The sequence below is a fragment of the Cajanus cajan genome, chromosome 5, assembly GCF_000230855.2.
Source record: "Cajanus cajan strain Asha chromosome 5, NIPB_CcT2T_4, whole genome shotgun sequence".
Lineage (NCBI taxonomy): Eukaryota > Viridiplantae > Streptophyta > Magnoliopsida > Fabales > Fabaceae > Cajanus > Cajanus cajan.
The window spans coordinates 16663373-16684412 of NC_138521.1; the positions used below are offsets into that span (position 1 = coordinate 16663373).

Here is a 21040-nt window from a genome sequence, read left to right on the forward strand (position 1 = left end):
GGCATCGAGTGAAGTTGACCCTGGAGAGGGTAAACTTAGCTACCAAGGTTGTCAGAAGCGCCGAGGTATGCAACAACCTGGAGAGGCTACTCAACAATTTTCCACCGGAAGACGCTACAAGTCAGAAGGTTGGCACATCACCCGGACAATTGGGTCAACTCCTTTACTTGTCAGCCGGTACATCAAAAGGCCGTCCGACTAAGTAAAGGGGGGGCAGCTGTAGACCCCTAAAATTGTCCGGGTCGGAAATAAAACTCGAAGACTCTCGAAGATCAAAGGAAAGTCAGCCGGAAGGACTCCTGGAAGACCCTGGAAGACCCTAGGATGACAATCTGTAGGTTTAGAGGTCTTAGAGTAGCAAAAAATAAGAAAGTGGAGGGAATGAAGCCCAATACGGCCTCCCAAAAGTTCAGTACGGCCGTATTGAACATTTTGAACTACAATACGGCCGCACTGAACTTCAATTCGGCCGTATTGAAGTTTCTGAACTTCAATACGGCCGCACTGAACTCAATACGGCCGTATTGAAGTTTCTGAACTTCAATACGGCCGCACTGAACTCAATACGGCCGTATTGAAGTTCAAAACTTCAATACGGGCCGTATTGATTCCAGGGACCGTATTGCGCCTGTTCCCTATAAATACGACGTCATTTGGACGTCATTGGACACTTTTCCACAGAGTTTTGACTCCCTCCTTGAGTTTTCTGGGGTTTTTGAGCAGTGTTCTGCCCTAGAAATCTCTCTGGGAGTTGATCCGACGAAGTTCTGGAATTCCGAGCATTTAGTTTGGAGATTCGAACTTAGTCGAAAGGAAATCCTCCGGATTTCCATAGTCAAAATTTTATAGGAGGAAGCGAGCGGGCTTGTAAGAGCGAGGGAACGCCAAAAAGCTTCCCAGTTTTATTTGAATATAAAAGCACGCTTCAAAGGTTTCTTCTTAAGACCTTCCTTTTACTGCTTTCTGTGTACATATTTAAACTGTCATCATGTAGATAGTTAATTCATAATTGCTTATAATAAATAGGGGTAATTTAGTAATTTTGCATTATTATTCAATAAATAATCTGTCATAGGGAACCCGAAAGGGGCGCTGTGGGGTGCTAACACCTTCCCCACGCGTAACCGACTCCCTTACCCAACTCTGGTTGTAATGGCCGAAGTTGATTTATAAAATCAATTGCCTTATCCCTTTTTCCAATGTTTTGAGTAAAACATTGGTGGCGACTCCATGAACCCTTCCTTTTTATGAAAACCGCTAATCTATGGAGGGTCCCGCTTGGGATTAACATGGATTGGTGAGCCTTTTAATAAAATTGCTCGTTTGACGAGGTCTCAGTTTGAGAATAAGTCATTCTAGCAATCCATATTTTTAAACAAATAAAAGAGTCCAACCATCCTTCGCGAATGCCGAAAGCCCGTTTCGGGCCGGTGGCGACAGGGACCTTCGAGCTCAATGGTCCTCTACATTTCAGGAAGTAGCCCAGGTTGAGGTCGAAAGCGAGGAGGACCGTGCTAAGCTTGAGAACCTCCGTAATGAGTTGATTTCTATCAAGAAATCAAGGGAAGAAATGATTTCTTCTTTGCAAAAATTGCAAAAAGAGGAGGGAGATATAGAAAAAACTATCAAGGCTTTGGAACATGAATTAGATAAAACTCACTCGAAGAAGGATGCTATAAAAGTCCAAAGTCAAGAAATCAAGCAACGTCAAACAGGTCTCAAGGAGGACGGCAAGGTCATATCTTCCAGGCTTGCGAAGACACTGGAACAAAAGAAGCATCTAGAAGCTCAGTGTTCTTCTCGAAGGCAAAGCTTGGAAGAAGCTTACAAAGCCTTCAAAGATTTCAAGTCCAAATATTGTAATAATTAGATTTTCCTTTTTTTGATCTTTGGCCTGTATTGAACAATTACTCATTATTCTGCCCTTCTATGAAAGCATTTTAAGTATTTTCCATTCATTACTTTGCTTACATTCGAATTTATCTCTTTAATAACATATGCATTGTTCGAATATACTTGCTCGACTATAAATGGGCCTTCCCAATTATAAGACCACTTCCCTAAGTATCGAGATTTCTGGTCTATGGGACTCGAAATCATTGTGCTTTGACCCTCTTATTGTATGACTTCTCGACTCTTTCTTTTTGTTGAACAAGGTTTTGCAATGTAATTAATCTTTCTTCCTCTAAAGAAATCAATTCATCATACAATAAATTCCAATAATCCTCAATAGGTAATTCATTTTGTTTCTATATATGAATTGATTGCAAGTTGATATCTATAGGAAGAATAGTGATAGACCATGGGCCAAGGGCCCAGTGACCAGAGCTATGGCTAGGAGGATACAAGAAGAGCTGGATCTTGAGAAGACTAATGGGCTTGTTAGGCCCAAGGTAATCTTCACTTGGAATGCTCTATCATGAAGAGAAGGCCTTAGTTCTACTTGTTTATATTGTACAGTTCATGCATAGTATTTTGTATAGGTTATTTTTGCCTTTGTATTGTGAGGCACTTTATTTGCTTTTTCCTAGTGATTGTATATTTTTTTTAAGGTAGGTTACTTGGAGAGTTTAACTCCATTTAACCTCCCTAGATGATACATTCATTTTATATTTTTTCAGTAGGGAAAAGGGGGTAACATTTAGCAAAGCTTGAGGTGTGACTAGAAATTGGGCCTGAGTTGGGCCTAGGCTAAATTTTGCATATTGGACTCATTTTGCTCCTAATTTTTCATAGATTTGATTTAGCTAGGTCTCATCATCATATGATGAACCTAACTAAACCAAATCAAGATTTTTCAAATTAATTCAAGGAGCAAAATGTGTTCAAGGCCGCCTAGCTCTCTTAAGTCTCCTTGGCCGAATTTCCTAGTTGTTCTTCTTGAGTTTTGAAGCTTGCCTTGCAAGCTTCTAAACTCAAGTAAGGTAAGCTTACTGATGGATTCCTCCTTCCATGAATGACGTAGGGATTGAAGGGAGAAAGCCTTGGCCCTTGATCTAGGTTCAACAAGGTAGACAAAAGGAAGGTGTATGGTGAAGAAAAGGAAGTTGGCGTGAAAATGATGGTGTTTGGGCGGAAGCACTTAGGGTGGTGGTGTTTGGGTGCCCAAAGTTGGCTCACTCCAAGGTAGGTGGAGGCCACTCTAGGTTTCCTACTCTCCAAGGGTGGAGATAGGAGGGGGATAGCCGAAACTTACCCTAGGGACTAAGGATGAGACGTTGAGGCATAAGAATGCTCACTCAAAATCTATATAATCCAAAGTATTTACAAGTGGTGGGGTGTTGGGTATTTATAGGAGGGGAGGCATCTAGGGTTGCATTTGGAGCAATGCATGGCCGAAATTCACAAGGCAAATGCACTCCAAATGCAATGCCAAATGAACCCTAGATGCTACTTGGTGGCCAAGGATGGAATCTAAGGGGTTAGATTGGCTACAACTAGGTGCATGATAAGTCCATGCAACCTTTGCCCTCCACTTGGGCCTAAGCTTTTCTAACACCAAAAATATGTCCAAGACTCACCAAAAATGCGTCACCTCCTCACTAAAACACCCTAGCCCAAAATTAAAACCCTAATCATCTAAAGCACCCCATAATACAAGGGTAAAATGGGAAATACAAAGAAAATAAATCCTATGACTAAAATACCCTAAAATACAAGGGTAAAATTGGAAATAAAATAATCCTATACTAATCAAATTGGCCATAGCCATGAACCATGTGATGGGTCTCACATGAAGTGAAGTACCAAGGATGGTCCTCCATCATACCCTCCTTCTTGAGAAGGATTTGACCTCAAATCTTTAAGCTCTTCCATTCCATTGATCCTTCAAAAAAATGTGAAACCACAATTAGGGAAGTAAAACAAATACTAAAACTTTAGCGATGCAATCCTTAAGTACACAATTTGTTGAATGAAAGTGCTAGGGAAAGGAGAGAGCCAAAGAGGCATCACCATTTAAATTATTGGCCCCATGCAATTCATTCACCAAATCATCTATCTTAGGGATTGGGTGCCTTTTATGCAATGATGGCTTTTAAAAAGGTGCTCATCCTCCATTGCCATCTTTCTTTGGCACCAAAAGAAGGAGGATGGCACAAGGGTTAAGGTTCTTTTGAACCTAGCCCTTTGTTTTCAAAGGAAAACTTCTTTTTTTCTTTTCTTTTCTTTTTCTTTTTGTTTTTGCTTTTCTCTTCATCATCTTTCTTAGCCTTGAGTTTGAGTTGGTCCTTATTCACTTGAGAGGGTGATAGAGGACACCACACAAACTTCTTACCTAGGTGTTGGAAACTTATTTTATTGGTGAGGCCATCATGGATTATGTGCTTGTCAAATTGCCATGGCCTTCCAAGCAAGACATGACTAACCTCTAATGGCACTATGTCACACAAAACTTCTTCTTGATATTTGCCAATAGAGATTGGTATGCTTGCTTGTTGGTTGACTACAACACCTCTTTCCTCATTGATCCATTGCATTTTGTAAGGTTTAGGATGAGGTTTTGTAGTTAAGGCTAGCTTATCAACCAATCTAGTACTACAACAATTAGAAGTAGACCCACTATCGATAATGAGAGAACAAGTACTTTCTAAGACCTTGCATTTTGTTTGAAACAAGTTCTCTCGTTGTGATTGGTCAATTTCACTAGTTTGATTGTTAAGGAGCCTTCTAACCAACAATAGGTCTCCTTCACAAGGTAAGATTTCTTCCTCGGATGCTAAAACTTCTTCTTCATCACTTGAAGATGAGGAAGTAGCTTCATCAAGGCTACTATAGTGATCTTGGCCCTTTAAAAGCATGGTTTTTTTGGTGGGACATTGTGAAGCAATGTGCCCACGGCCAAGACACTTGAAACACTTGATGTCACTTGTTTTAGTGTCTTTGGAAGATGCCTTAAAAGATGGTTTTTCTTTTTCTTTTTCTTTTTCTTCCTTGGGATAAGGTAGGGAAGAGTGGCCCTCCTTCTTAAAACTCTTGGAATAAGAGGGAGTGGAGTCTTTTCGAAAAGGTTTTCTTGTAAGTTGATGCTCCACTCTTGAACAAAGTTGAACAAGTTCATTCAAATCCCTATAAGGTAGAAGTTCAACTTTGTCTCTTATCTCAAGATTAAGACCACTTTGAAATCTAGAGATTGTGGTCCTCTCTTCCTCCCTAATCCCAGCCCTCATCATTAACAACTCCATAGATTGCCTATATTCTTCCACACTAGAGGACCCTTGTTTCAATCTTTGTAGCTTGTCCATAAGCTCTCGGTCATAGTATGGAGGAATATGCCTCCTTCTTAAGGCACTACGGAGCTCATTCCAATATTGAATTGGAGGCTCATGGTTTATTCTTCTTTCTTTTTCTAAGGAGGTCCACCAATACATGGCATGCCCTTGGAAGCTAAGGGTTGCCAAAGAAACCTTTCTCTCTTCACTCACTCCATGGCAAGAAAATAGTTGTTCAACTTTCATTTCCCAATCTAAATAACTTTCAACATTATCTTTGCCATGAAATGGGGGAAGAGTGATGTTAGGTTCCCTATTGAAAGACTCCCTATGTCTATGATGCCTTGGGGGTCTTTGATAGTAGTCATCATTGTGATGACTACTAAAGAAGATATCACTTGGAGGTTGGGTATGATGCCCTTCCTCCTCATGAACACTTGCATGCATATGCCTCTTTCCTCTTGAGGGTTGAGGAGAAGTGACTCTTGGTCTTGAACCACTAGCCTCTCCTCCCACAACTAGCCTAGCAAGCAATCTTTTTATTTCTTCATTATTTTTTTCAAACTCTTTTTCTTTTCTTCTCAACTCTTCCTCTCTTTTTATATTTTCCTCTTCTTTTTTTCTTAGGTACTCTTTGAGTTGCCTATGTTCATCCCTAACACTAGACCTAGTACTACAAGAGTTATGACCATGGACACTAGAATGATCACTCATCTTTGATCAAGAAAAGGTTTTCACAAATTGTTTTCAAAAAGGTTTTGAAAATGTTTTCACAAAGAGTGAGTGATAAAAGAGTTTTCACAAAAGGTTTTCAAGGTGCAAGATAGGTAGGAAAAAGGCCTAAGTGTACAAAATGAACTTTCAAGGGGAGGTGGACTACAATGAATCACTTAATAACCAAGCCCTATCAAGTAAAAATCACTAAGCCTTTTGCTACTTTTCTCACAAAAACAAGTTGGCACAACAATAAAGTGTGTGTGTGCACGTTACCCCTAGTAGGCCAAAGCAAGCCTTCTAAACGGATTTGGAGACAAAGATAAAATCCTAAACAATTATGCTACCAAAAGCTCTAAAACATGCAAAAGGAAAGCACTTAAAACATGTTCTAGTCGAGGTCCTAGGTGAAGGTTTTCAAATCACCTTCAACTGCACGAAATAAAACCAAGTTGAAGAGGTTTAGAAATGGCCAAATTACAAACCAAAAGAATGAAACCAAGGCCAAAAACAAAGAGGCCGAAAATAGAAAATTTCAAGCAAAAATTATGCAAAACAAGAATTTAAGTCTTCAAACTCCTCCACTTGGGTTCCTTCACAATGAGCAAATTTGTTAGACCTCTCCAAGTGTTTGTTCACTCCTTTTTATGTGGTGTAAATCCCTCCAAAGGCTAGGCTTGGATTCGGTTCACCCCTCCACTCAAATCCACCAAAGGTGTGAAAATTGACTAGAGTGGTTTTTCACCTACAATCAAAATGAAACCAACCCAAAGCAAGAGTCCAAGAAATAAAACTGAAAAGCACAATTAGGAAAGGCTAAACTCAGAGAGAATTTATGGAGACAAAACAAAAGAGGCCAAGAAAGACAAGCAAAAAAATTAAGACTCAATCAAAGAAAGGAAGCACACAAAGAGTAATCCTAGAAAGGCACTAGAATTAGGTTAGTGTTTAGTCCACTTGATTAAGTCCTTTATGTGTTTCGGTCCAGCCAAAATTAAGGTCCCAAAATAAGGTCAAAAAGGTCACAAGTCCAACTCCAAAGCAAAGGTAATGGTCCAAGTCCACAAGTTTAGCAACAAGTCCTTTTTGGTCCAAACTTTTTTTTTTATACCTTTTTTTTTTGTTCTATTTTTCACGTCAACTTTTGTTTAATAGTCCTTGGGTCCAATTTTTTTTTCAATGTCTAGTCCAATGTTGCTTAGGTTTTGCACTTGTGGGTGGTAAATTTAGGTCAAATTTTAGAAGAGAAAGAGTAGGACAAGTGGCGTGAATTTAGAGGTCCTTAGGGAATATTTTTGAGTGGAATTGGTTTTGTTCTTTTTAGCACAAGTTGTTATGCACCAAATTTCATCACACCTCTTAGATTCTTTTAGGGTTTCTTTTGGCATAGAAAGACAACCAAATCAAGTGAGAATGCAAGGGAGAGTGGGCGGTTATGCATGTGCAAGGAAATGTTTACACATGGAAATCACAAAATCACTTAGAACATGCTAGGACTAAATAGCATGCATGAATGACTCCTAGATGGTTCATATATGTCACGCCCACTATGTAATGCAAGATGGCATATTTTGTTGATGTGTTTCATGCAAAGTGTTTGGCACATACATAGAATTTATGTGGACAAAATATAGGAAACATACAAAGACAAAACTTTTAGGTGGATTCAAAAATGAAAAGCATATTCATGGTATTTTCATGTGAGACTCAACCTAAAATTTAGAAAAACATGGCAACACCTAATAATGGAATCCTAAAATGTTAAAGGAAGGTTCACAAGGACAAGAACATGAACCAAAAGCTATTCGGCCACACAAAGAAGAACAAGAAGAAGGAATGACCGAAAGCAAAAAAAAAGACTCAAGGAGACAAGAAAAGACTAGATGTTACCCTTGAAGAACCTTGGCTCTTGATACCACTTGATGGATTCCTCCTTCCATGAATGACGTAGGGATTGAAGGGAGAAAGCCTTGGCCCTTGATCTAGGTTCAACAAGGTAGACAAAAGGAAGGTGTATGGTGAAGAAAAGGAAGTTGGCGTGAAAATGATGGTGTTTGGGCGGAAGCACTTAGGGTGGTGGTGTTTGGGTGCCCAAAGTTGGCTCACTCCAAGGTAGGTGGAGGCCACTCTAGGTTTCCTACTCTCCAAGGGTGGAGATAGGAGGGGGATAGCCGAAACTTACCCTAGGGACTAAGGATGAGACGTTGAGGCATAAGAATGCTCACTCAAAATCTATATAATCCAAAGTATTTACAAGTGGTGGGGTGTTGGGTATTTATAGGAGGGGAGGCATCTAGGGTTGCATTTGGAGCAATGCATGGCCGAAATTCACAAGGCAAATGCACTCCAAATGCAATGCCAAATGAACCCTAGATGCTACTTGGTGGCCAAGGATGGAATCTAAGGGGTTAGATTGGCTACAACTAGGTGCATGATAAGTCCATGCAACCTTTGCCCTCCACTTGGGCCTAAGCCTTTCTAACACCAAAAATATGTCCAAGACTCACCAAAAATGCGTCACCTCCTCACTAAAACACCCTAGCCCAAAATTAAAACCCTAATCATCTAAAGCACCCCATAATACAAGGGTAAAATGGGAAATACAAAGAAAATAAATCCTATGACTAAAATACCCCAAAATACAAGGGTAAAATTGGAAAATAAAATAATCCTATACTAATCAAATTGGCCATAGCCATGAACCATGTGATGGGTCTCACATGAAGTGAAGTACCAAGGATGGTCCTCCATCACTTACCTTACCATGGTTCTTAAGTGAACCATGGTCAAGGTTAGCTTCCCTTGTAAGCTTGCTAAACCGTAGGGAGTTAAGTAAACCTTACCATGGTTCCTAGTGAACCATGGTTAAGGTTAGCTTCTCCTAGAAGCTACCTTTTCTCTATATATTTGTAAATACTTCCTATGTACTCACTTTTGACAAATTTGAGAAATATAATCTGAATTTCTCTCCCACTCAAGAGTCACAAAAACCAAAGAGAACCCTCACTCTAAGGATTCTCTAAAAGTGCTTCTACTTTTGGCTTGGTTCCTAAAGCTTCCTTCACAAGCTTAAGGAGTGGCCGAACCTTCTTCATAGACTTCACCTCCATTGAAGCTTCTTCAAAGGAGATTTCAGAGATCTTAAGGAGTAAACCTCAAGGCATTTCGGTCCTTAGCATGGAACTCTTGAAGAAACATCAATCTACTTCAACTAGTTCCATCAAATAGCCTCGTGCCCGTACACTAGTTTATATGGGGTAGTTTTTGTAGCATCTCTCGGAGAATTTCTGTAAGCCCATAATACTTGAACAAGAGTCTCATGCTAGTTTCGAGGCTTGCCCGAGATATGTTTCCTTATTAAACCAATCACCATTTTATTCGCGGCTTCTACTTGACCATTTGCTTGTGTATAATATGGTGTAGAAGTCATCCATTTAATTCCTTGAGATTCAGCATATTGAGCAACTTTTCGACCTGTAAACACTGTGCCTTGATCAGAAGTGATTGTTTGGGGAATCCCAAACCTTGTAATAATATGATCTTCGACAAAATCGATTATATCTTTTTGCTCGACTTCTTTTAAAGGAATAACTTCAACCCATTTTGTAAAATAATCTATGGCCACCAATATATATTTATGATTTTTCGAGGAAGGTGGATGTATTTGCCCTATTATATCAATTGCCCAACCTCGAAATGGCCAAGGCTTAATAATCGAATGCAGTTCACTTGCAGGTACCTTTTGTATTGGTCCATGTTTTTGACATTCTTCACAACTTTTTGCGAATTCGATACAATCTTTAATCATAGTTGGCCAATAAAAACCTTTTCTCGACAACACCCATTTCATCTTTTCACCTGCTTGATGTGCTCCACAGATGCCTTCATGTATTTCTGCCATAGCTATATAACTTTCATGATTTCCAAGGCATTTGAATAAAACTCCATCGAAACCTCTTTTATATAATTCATTATTCAGCAAGACGTAATTGAGGGCTTGGAGTCTGATTTTTCTTTCGACCTTCAAATTGGGATTTTGCAAATATTCGACCAATTTGCTTCTCCAATCTTGTTGACTCGAAGAACCAACACTTAAAGTCTCTAGATGGCCTATCAATTCGTTTTCAGTATGAATAAGATACTCGAGACATTCTTTACTTACCTTATACCCGGATGCTATCTGGGCCAATTCATTTGCGATGGTATTCGAGTCTCGAGGAATATGTTGTAACTCAACTTCATCAAACGCATTAAGCAACTGTACAGCTCGAGTTTTGAATTCAATTAATTTTTCGTTTACACACTTATACTCTTCAGTTAATTGTTTGATGACTAGTTGTGAATCACCTCGAATTGATAATTTTCTAGCACCTAACTCTTTGAGAATTTCGAGTCCCGTTATTAATGCCTGGTACTCAGTTTCATTATTCGAGTATCCCTTGTTTGTTTTAATGATAATTTAGTCGGGAATCCTTATGGAGAAATGATTAAAAGACCTATCTCAGTGCCTAATTCGTGTTTCGAGCCATCGAAAAATAATTGCCAGGACTTGGTGGTTAAAAAAGTAACTTCTTCAGTTTCTTTCGAGTGATCTGCAAGAAAGTCTGCAATTATTTGTCCCTTAGTTTCTTTTAAAGGCTCGAAAGTTAACGAGTACTCAGTTAACGCAAGTGCCCATTTGCCAACTCGAGAATGTAAAACAGGTTTACACAACATATACTTAATCACATTACTTTGACAAAATATTACAACATCACAAGGCCTAATATAATATTTCAACTTTGTACAAGCAACATAAAGACTTAAACATAATTTCTCTAAAAGAGTATATCTAATTTCTGCCCCTACTAACATTCGACTTAAATAAGATGACTCTTTCGATGCCATTATCATCATCTTGCACCAGCATGCCCGCAATGGTCGAATCGCTAGCTGAAATATACAACTTCAGTTGCTTCCCTTTAGAGAGTGGTGCAAGCACTAGAGGATGAGCCAAATAAACTTTGATTTCCTCGAACGCTTTCTGGTGCTCTTCATTCCATCGAAATTCTTGCTCCCTTTTTAAACGTAAAAGAGGAGAAAACACTTTAGTTTTACCAGACAAGTTCGATATAAGTCTTCTCAGAAAGTTTATTTTACCTAGGAGAGATTGAAGTTCTTTCTTGTTCGATAGAGGTTTAGTCTCCATGATAGCTTTGGTCTTGTTTCGATTCACTTCGATCCCTTTCTGGTGTATGACAAACCCCAGAAATTCTTCCGCTGTAACACCAAAAGCACATTTTAGTGGATTCATTTTTAAACCATGTTTTCTCATTCTCTCAAAAGATAATTTTAAATGGCTTAGGTGATCCTCCTTTTGTTTTGACCCGACAATTATATCATCAATATATACTTGTACAAACTTACCAATTAAATCATGGAATATTAAATTCATTGCCCTCTGATAAGTGGCACCTGCATTTTTTAATCTGAATGGCATCATCACCCATTCGTAGATGCCTAAAGCACTTGGACATCGAAAAGAAGTTTTCGATACATCATTAGCTGCAATATAAATTTGGTTATATCCAGAATAACCGTCAAGTAAACTCATAATTTCATTATCTGCAACAGCGTCTATCATAGTTTCAGCAATGGGCATAGGATATTCATTTTTGAGGGTTGGTGCATTAGGATCTCGAAAGTTGATACATACTCTGAGTTTTCCATTCTTTTTTATAACAGACACGACATTTGATATCCACTCAGCATATCTTGAAGTTCTGATGAACTTTTCTTTCAGTAATCTCTCGATTTCTTCCTTGATTTTTCCAATTACTTCAGGAGCGAACCTTCGAGGGCTTTGTTTCAGTGGTTTCTTTCCAGGGATCATGGGTAGCCTATGCTCTACCAATTCTCGATCTAATCTTGGAATTTCATCGTAATCCCATGCAAAGCAATCTTTATAATCATTCAGTACTCGAATTAGTTCCTCCTTTAATTCCCTTTGCAAGAGCTTGCTAATGTAAGTTACTTTTCTATTTTCGACTGTTCCCAAATTGATTTCCTCGTGTGGATCCTGAGATTCCAACTTATGATCATCTCTGGCTGCTCTTTCGAATCCCAACGGTGAATCATCGAAAATACAATCTAGTTTAAATTCTGACTCTTGCTCTTTATCTTCTTTCAATTTTTCGACCTCCTGGTCCATTTTAATTTCCATTTTTTCTTTTTCTGTTTGTTTCGAGACGGCCTGGTCCCCTTGTTTTTTCTCTGTTTTTTCTTTTTCTTCCTTCTTTTCGACCTCGAAGTCTACATCCTCTTTCTTTTGTTTTTTTTTTCTTACTTCTTTTTGACCTCGAAATCTATTCCCTCTTTCTTTTTTTGTTTTTCTTCGGCCAAAGCGTCCGTGCTATTTTCATCATCCTCGACTTCATTGATATGTACTTCCCCGTCTTGTCTTTCCTCGGCCATGTTGGCCGTTCGATCGGCCATGTAGGCCGATATTCGAGCTAAGTAGCTCGAATAAGGATCTCAATCCTTCATTCCTTAATTGGAGCCGAATATTTTTCGGCTCCAATTATAAAACCTTGTTTCACATCCCAACAAAAAGTTTTCTTAATTCCTTCTTCCTCATCCATCACTCCAAAATTGTAGGCATCGAAAGGCTTGGTCTTTGCAAATGTTGTCAATTGTTGATCAACAAAATACATACCAACCTCATACATTTTCTGGTCAGCATCGAGAACCTCCAACCCTTCATCATCATTCCAGAAGAAGATCTTTTGATGCAACGTGAAAGGGACAGCTCCTACCCCGTGAATCCATTCGCGTCCTAGCAAGACATTAAAGTTCGCTTTCAACGGAGTCACTATAAACATAGTGGTTCTCTTCACGCTTCCAATCTGAACATCAAGCAGAATCATCCCTTCTGGGTGTGAAGACTTTCCTGCATAGTCAGATATCAATATATTATGGGGCTTCAAGTCAGCCATGGATTTCCCAAACCTTTTCAGCATTGTCTTAGGTAGGATATTCATAGCTGCACCTCCGTCGATCAAAACCTTATTCACCTCTTGCCCCTCAATCATCAATGTTAGCAGTAGAGGCTTCAGGTGTCCTTTCATTTCCTCAGTGGGAGAGTCGAACGCGACAGAATTAAATTTGGGGATGACCCTCGGAATTTGATTGACCCATACGATCTTGGATTCATAGTTAGGATCATTGAAGAAATCTTCTCAATGAATATCCTCTTGTTCGTTTATGGATTCCATAGCTCTAGCATACTCGGAAGGCAGAATAGAGACTATCCCGCAAATATCTTCTAAGGAGTCATCGAAACCGCTTTCGAAGTAGTCAGTTATCATATCCTCATCATCCTCGAGGAATTTTTGAGAGGATTCCCCCTTTTGAGGTACAAGAATCGAAAAACGGTTCCCTATGAACCCTTCAAAGGTGGCCTTTCTCATCCTTTGCTGTCTCCTCCATTGTGTTTTGGTTAAGTTATTAAAGGGCTGTCGAAAACCGTGCCCATAACTTCCAGTTGAAAATCTTCCAGGACCTGCAGACATATTCGAGGGTTTCCCAAGGTTTCCTTGCACTAGGTTCCCAGCATAATTCATCACCTGTTTTCCTCGACCCATTGGTCTTGGAGGAGCATTCCACTTCCCTACTGGGACGTTTGCATTCGGCACAAAGGTATTGCCGAACTTCGATGAATTGTACATCTCCATCCTACCCATAGGGGCGTTATATTGAGGCATGTGAACCTGCCTCATGGTCAACCCAGTAGTAGATTTAGCCTTCTCACGAAGCTTCTCGGCTTTGTAGTTCTTCATCATTTCTGACTCCTCGAAAGCCTTAGCCGCAGCTCTATCGAAAATAGCACTGCATCGAGGACACAGCATAACCTCCCTGTCAACTTCTTTTTTCTTCGACAGGAATTCAACCAAACTATCTCCCTCTTTTGGGTAGATAGGTTCCTCTTCCTTGGCGAAGTCGTCCATCAGTTCTTCGAGTTTCTCATCGGAAATAGGTTCGATATTTTCCTCATCTTCAACACTGACTTCAACCATATTCACTCCCATCGAAACTGGCTCCACATGTCCAATATGGGCAACAAATGGATCAGTGTCCACCTTCATTTCCTTTTCCTCGAAAGCAAGGCGACCATCAGTAATCGCTCTCTCGACCAAATCCCTGAAACGTACACAATTATTAGTCCAATTCCCATACATATTATGATATTTACAAAATTTCTTCCCTTTTCTTTCCTCGAATGGAGGAATTTTATGGTTTTCTAGGAATACAATTTGTTTATCTTTTAATAAGATATCAAATATCTTATTAGCCTTAGTAACGTCGAAACTGTATCTCTTGGTCGAATTTCCTTCTATACTATCTCCTGGTTTTAACATTTGACACTGGTACGTAGGACCAGGACACAATTCTGCTAAGTTGACCACAAAATCCTCACTCGAAATCTCATAATTAGGATCGTCACTTAATTCAGAATTTTCTAGATAGGCCACTTTTTCCTTTCGAACAAATTTATCAAATTTTCTTAATCTTTCTTTTACTAGCTTGATTTGTTCAATCCTTCTTACCTTTTCGGCTAACTGGGCCATATCTCTCAACTGTTCATTTACTAATTTTTTACGTATCGAGAAATCTAACCTTGTTGCTGCAATCCTAACTAATTCATGTTCAGGTATATTAGTATAACATCTAGATTTTAATTGCCTGAACCTATTTAAATAGTCATCTAAAGTTTCATGGCTTTGTCTCTTAATGTTCATTAGATCAACTATACTAACTTTCATTTCTTCTCTGAAGAAATGTTCGTGAAAACTACCTTCTAATTGAACCCAAGTGTGTATCGAATTAGGGGGCAAGGTTGTGAACCACGTAAAAGCGTGCTTAGTTAACGAACATGGAAAATACTTCATCTTTAAATATTCATTGTTCGCTAAATCCCCACATTTGACTACATACCTAGCTATATGTTCGACTGTAGATTCGGTTAATTCCCCCGCGAATTTCAAAAAATTTGGGACTTTTGTTCCCTTAGGCAATTCTACTTGAGTTACATAATCTGGGAAGGCTGACACAAAATAAAGACGTTCATTTCGACCTACATCGAATCCATGTCTGTTTAATATCCTTTATACTATTTGATCTATATTGTCATTAGGATTCCTATTAGGTCGACCTACGTTTTGTCGAAAAATCCCATTCCCATCTGGATTATCCATTTCGTTTAGATTTGCACTCATGGCTCTCGAGGGTGGTCCCTCACCTAATTTATCTCCTATTTTATTTATCAATTCATACAGAGGAGTCATAATATTATGCATTTGGGTTGACAACAAATTGACCATGTCATGATTACTATGGTCCATCTGTTGTCGAAGAGTCATCATGGCTTGATTGCTAATACCAGTTGGTACGTAACTACCCTGTCGAATCAAAGACCCTTCCTGGCTTGTCCCTACATGTTGATATGGGTCTTGCATGACAAAACCCAAGCCATTCGGTCCAGGATTATACCCCTGTGGGGATATGTGCATTTTTGGATTTGGTCCTAAATAAGGTACTGGCATTTCGACATGTACAGGTTGGGTATTTCGCCAATTCTGTGGCATACCCCAGGGATATTCCCTAGTGACGTTTGCTAGTTCTTAAGTAACATTTGTTTGCCTAGCTGTATTTTCGAGTAACACAGGGGAAGATGGTGCCCCCCTGGTCACATTAGTCACATTATCGGGGTTAGGGTTTGCTTGTTCTACATCTACGTGATTATTACTGTTCGTATTTGTTTCTATCTGATTATTAGATGTAGACATGGTTCTTCCACTCCTAGGTCTCATGCAACATGCATACCTAAAACTAGCCCAATTATGTCTGTAACTTAAAAGGGTCCCACCGGGCGTGCCAATTTGTTTACGGTGGAATTTGTTTTATGGATTCTTTTTACTTGAACTAGCACGATAAACGTTTCAATTTAGATATGTGAGGTTTTTAAAACGAGAAGAGGAGTAGGAAGATTGATGATTACTTGTTTCTAAAGATTCTTTAATAATTAACAAACAATAATTTTCATACACATAAATGCTAAGATGAACAGAATGAATAATTGAGATATTTGCAATACAAATCATGGTTCAACTTGCATAATGTTCCAGAATTACAATGCCAAAGTGATATAACTACGTGATTAAAAGAAATAAACTGAAAGAACTACACTAATTCTACCCCTAAAAAGCAAAAGGAAAGTGGCCGAGAATTAATCATACCAAAAAACGATTCCTCGCACGAAAGCCATATGCGCAGGCAGAGAGTGCTTCTGATTCTTGTTTTAGTATGAGTTTTCTAACCCTGGCAATCAATACATTTCTCATATTTATAAGGCTAATCAGAGACGGTTAATATTAAGCGTGTGCATTATTGGGGTATAACCGCTACCCACTAAGCATATTACGTGGATCCAAAATATAACTTCTCATAACCACTCGTTTCACGTCTTTTTCCAATTCGACCATTAGTAGTTACCCTGCTGCATTTTAACAGTCATAAACCTCCAATAACTTGTTGCTTTTTCGAGTAGTTTTCGTTCGACTTACTCGACTTTTCAACCTCTAGCATGAATAAATGAGACTCCTAATACGTTCCAGGTAGGTGTTGATCTTCTTCTCTCTTTCGATTTGCTTCATAGGGACATCTTTCGATTTTATATATATATATATATATATATATATATTAAAATACTGGTTTACTTATTTGTGGTTAGTTTGATTTAGATTTGTTGTTGGTGATGTTGGTTGCACTGAATTGATTTTTTATTATTTACTCTACGTAAAGGATATTTGGTGCGGATTGGAATATGCACCTTTACATCCGTTAAAATGCCTCTTAAAAATATATTTTGAAGTTGCTGTAATGTTTGGCTCTTTCTTAGTTTAAATTGTCTCATAATGACTTAATAGTTCAAGTTAATAATAAGTAACAAAGTTTATTAGTTATATAGTTATTAGTTTATTTGTACTGGTTTATTGGTCTAACACTACAAGAAAAATGACTTATGCCTACACACAAAAAATGTCACTAAAAATCTAAATTCCATAGGTAAAGGTATCATGGACTTTGACCTACGGACATTGAAGTTGTCAACTTTGAGAGGGCATATAGGGACAACTAATAACCTATCACTATAAGTTTTACCTACAGACATAATTTTACCAACAATTACATTTGACTGTCACTATAGGAGATACCTACAATTTGCAATATGTGTGGATAAAAGTCATTGACTTATATTTACACCCCCTACTATAGGTAAACACCATTAAGTTGTACTTACATGTTATGACCGTAGGTAAAAGTCATTAACTTATTCTTACATGCTCTGACTATAGGTAAAAGTATTTATTATTATTATTATTATTGTACCTATATATATATATATATATATATATATATATATACATAGATACATACATACATATATGTATATATCTCTTATAGAGAATATGTGTACTCTATACGAAGTATAGTTCAAATTTCATTAATTGATATATTGATATATCTAATTTAATATTTTGTTCTTGCTAAATTTCATTAAATAATAAAACTATATATACAAAATATATTATAATATTATTTTATATTATCTTAAAATATAACAGACATATTTAATATCAAATTAAATTTAGATAAATAAACTAAACTAATGGTATTTTCTATCATCTATTAGCGATGAATTGTTATCGTTTAATTAATGATGTTGAATTCAGATTCTAAATATTTAGTTACGTTGAATATTTGAAAGAGGAGAAATTTCTTTTTCTTTTGTCTTCAATACTGTTTTCCTTACGTCTATTATACTAGTCTTAATTACATGACATGAAGAGAGAAAATTATGATCTGGAAAAAAAAAGAGTACTTTTTAACGCACGAATCAGTGAGTATTCTTCTACTGTTTCTACCATGGTTCCTTCCTATCATATTTCCTTTTTTCTAGTTTTTGTCTTGGCCTGGTGGTTGTCTCTTTGGTAATTCTCATGGAATCATGCAAATGCGTTGCCTTGTGAATTGTCTTGGCTCGTATAGGATTCTATATGCATTTCGTCAAGACAATTTTGACTATATATAAGCCCTGCCTCATCATCACTCACATGCTTGATGATTTTCACTGATAGAATCATTTGAAACATTTATAGGTATCTAAATGAGAAAAAAAAAGATTTTTTAATTTATAAATAATTATATCATTTGAGTTATTAAATAAATTGCATTATAAAAATTCATACCTCTTCAGCTACAGCTTGTAAAACTTGATTAATCTGTGGATCGTCTACAAACCGTGATTGAAGGACAGCAACAAGATTTCCAAGCAAACTCTCTAATTTTTGAATCCTATTGTCTATGGTAGAGCTTTGGTATGAACTTGCATGTCGTGGAAGCTTTCCAAGACAACGCACTCGTCCTCTTTTTTCAGGTCCTTTAACTTTTGAGTATATATCCTAGAACCTATGACTTGGTGCATGCAGCTCTTATCCAACTCTAATGTACTTCTCTTTATTTAGAGAGTTGTCATGTATCCAACTCTTATCCATTTGATATAATAAACTGTAAATTTTTTTTGAGTGAAATGGCCTCAATAAACTAGTGATAGAATGACATAAAAAACTCATATATACTATTTTCTTTTGAATTTTTAACAAGCTAAAAAACAATAATAGAATAAAAGTGATAAATTCGTATATACCTGGTGATCAAGCTGCAATGTAGATTAAGTTGAAAAACTCATATATACCTGGTGATCAAGTTGCAATGTAGATTAATCTTTAAAAGTGAGTCCGGAAGATCTTATTGGCAGAAATAACAAATGTACATTTACATAGAAAAAATGATAGAGTTAGAGCTAAAGCAAGAGTGCAATGGTTAATATCAAAAAGTACTATATTATGATTCTACAACATTTCATTATCATCACTATTTGGTATCAACTCCATATTTAACTTGCCTTTATTATACTCTGACTAGTATCATTTACTCTACACTTGACAGGAAAACATTAGTTGATGTCCTCCTTGGGGTAAATGTATATTGATCACAATATATCTATTTAATTTAAATAAATTAAAATTATAGTTAATGGGAAGTGATTTAAGTTTATAAATATATTGATACATAAACCACCAACTCATGTCGTCTGTCACAACTTTGTTTTGCGCTAACCATAGTACATATACTTCCTATTTGAACTTCAATTTTATTGCCATTAACTATTATTTGATATTTCAATAGTTGGCATTCTCATATCATATTAGCAGAACCATTTCACTACTACATATACAGGAAGAAACCTTGTAAGTTCCAGAAATTACAAAATTATGCAATTTCTGTTGAAATTATAAACCATAACAACATTATGTCATTCCTTTTTCTTTTCCTTTCCAAGCAACCGTTCCAAGGAGGCAATTACCGAAGCTAACCAAATTAATTTTTTTAAAACTTTTTTAAAATAGTTACTTAGAAGGAATGTATAACAAAATTTTCCGGATTATAATAAGGAATAATGTTTTAAACTGTTGTTTTTCAGTAATCCAACCTATTGTGTGGTATTTAAAATGATAAAAATTCAGTCAGTCTTCATTTAAATTTATCATGTTCCAGTTACACATTAAATTGTTAAAAATTAAATATAAAAATATAGAAGTGCTTCACAGGTTATTTTATTAACCACGGTGCTTTGGATTTAGCTATTTCTAGAGTACTAGATTTTAAAAACCTGCAGTAATATTGATACTGAAAAATAGAGAAAACAAAAATCAACCCCACAGGTCAGCCACATGGACCAAGCACAAACTGATAGAGGCAACCAATGCTATGAATAACTATAAAAATTAATCAGATTATCCATTTCTAAAGTTAGAATTCCTCTACAATCAACAACTCAACATCCAGAAATACAAAAAAGTTATTCATTTTAATTTTTAGGTAAATGAGATAAAAACAGAAAAAGATAGAAATACAAAAGGTTATTTAACATAAACAGAGAATCCAATTTCATGTGCATAAACAATGCAATCTGTAATTACTAATTAGGAAGCTTAAAATAAAGCAGAGATAAAACACAGATTAACAAAATATTATTAGTATTAAGATCCAGACAAATATATTAAACAAAATACAATTATGATTCAGTTTTCAGGACATGGACAAAATTGAAAATCTATAAAAGAAGAATCTAAGAGTATAAATATGATCCTTAAAATGTAATCTACAAAGGAAGAATCCAAGAGTGAGAAGATATAAAATACCTATTGACAAACGGATGAACGTTCAAACACGGGATCTGTGAGTGCATTTTCGCCATCTGTGAGCAAAATCAGTACCAATAAATAAATCCTACATTAGACTCAAGAAGAAAAAAAGTACGAGATAAAATCCAAAAGTAAAGCGCAACGAAGTAGAGGACTTGGGATTATATGAACCAAAACCTAGATTAGAAGAAACAAAAGCAAGATAAACCTGTTAATAAACAATATTGAAGAAGTATTTGAAGGTTGTGCGTCAAACTAAGACTCAGAACGGAGAAATGAAACTGAGCGAGGAAAGCGTGCTACTATGACATTTTCCCAACGAAACTGAGCGAGGAATGCGTGCTACTATGACATTTTCCCTTCTATGGAATGGGTACTCAGAGAAAGAATGGTGTAAAGTGAATAAGTCATTTTATTCACTTCTATGACATGGCACGAGGATAACTATTATTCGTACACAATTTTTTCTAAAATCATTTTATATTTATAATTATTTTTAAATCACACTTCTATTCTATCATTATTTTCTCTTCCTTTTTATACATTTTATTCTAAAATCATTTTCCCTTCTATTGATTATTTAATTCATATTTTAATTATATAGTTTGTATTGATATTGATTTTCTATGAAATTAATTAGTCTTATATATAATTATTTATTTGTTTTAAATAGACTTTTATCTATATTAAACAACTGTAGGTATAAATCTTGTAAACTTTTTACCTACATGAAGTAGTAGTAGGCATAAGTCTTTAAAGGCTTTTACCTACATTGACAATTTGTTGGTAAAAGAATTTTGAGTTGTATTG

General features: G+C 36.8%; 1 long non-coding RNA gene across 5 annotated transcripts; it reads right to left on the reverse strand.

Annotated features, from left to right (window-relative positions):
• Positions 1-1856: 1856 nt before the first annotated feature.
• On the reverse strand, positions 1857-20626 carry LOC145958254 (uncharacterized). 5 transcript variants are annotated; one of them, XR_014433943.1, is made up of 5 exons: positions 20228-20401; positions 18670-18717; positions 18212-18530; positions 11064-11183; positions 10680-10981 (listed from the first exon to the last, which is right to left on the reverse strand). It is a non-coding gene; the product is annotated as an uncharacterized LOC145958254 (long non-coding RNA). The 5 variants fall into 5 exon arrangements; XR_014433947.1 differs by lacking the exons at positions 10680-10981; positions 11064-11183 and adding exons at positions 17617-18125; positions 20439-20626 and having other exon boundaries at positions 20228-20283; XR_014433946.1 differs by lacking the exons at positions 10680-10981; positions 11064-11183 and adding an exon at positions 1857-3826.
• Positions 20627-21040: the final 414 nt, after the last annotated feature.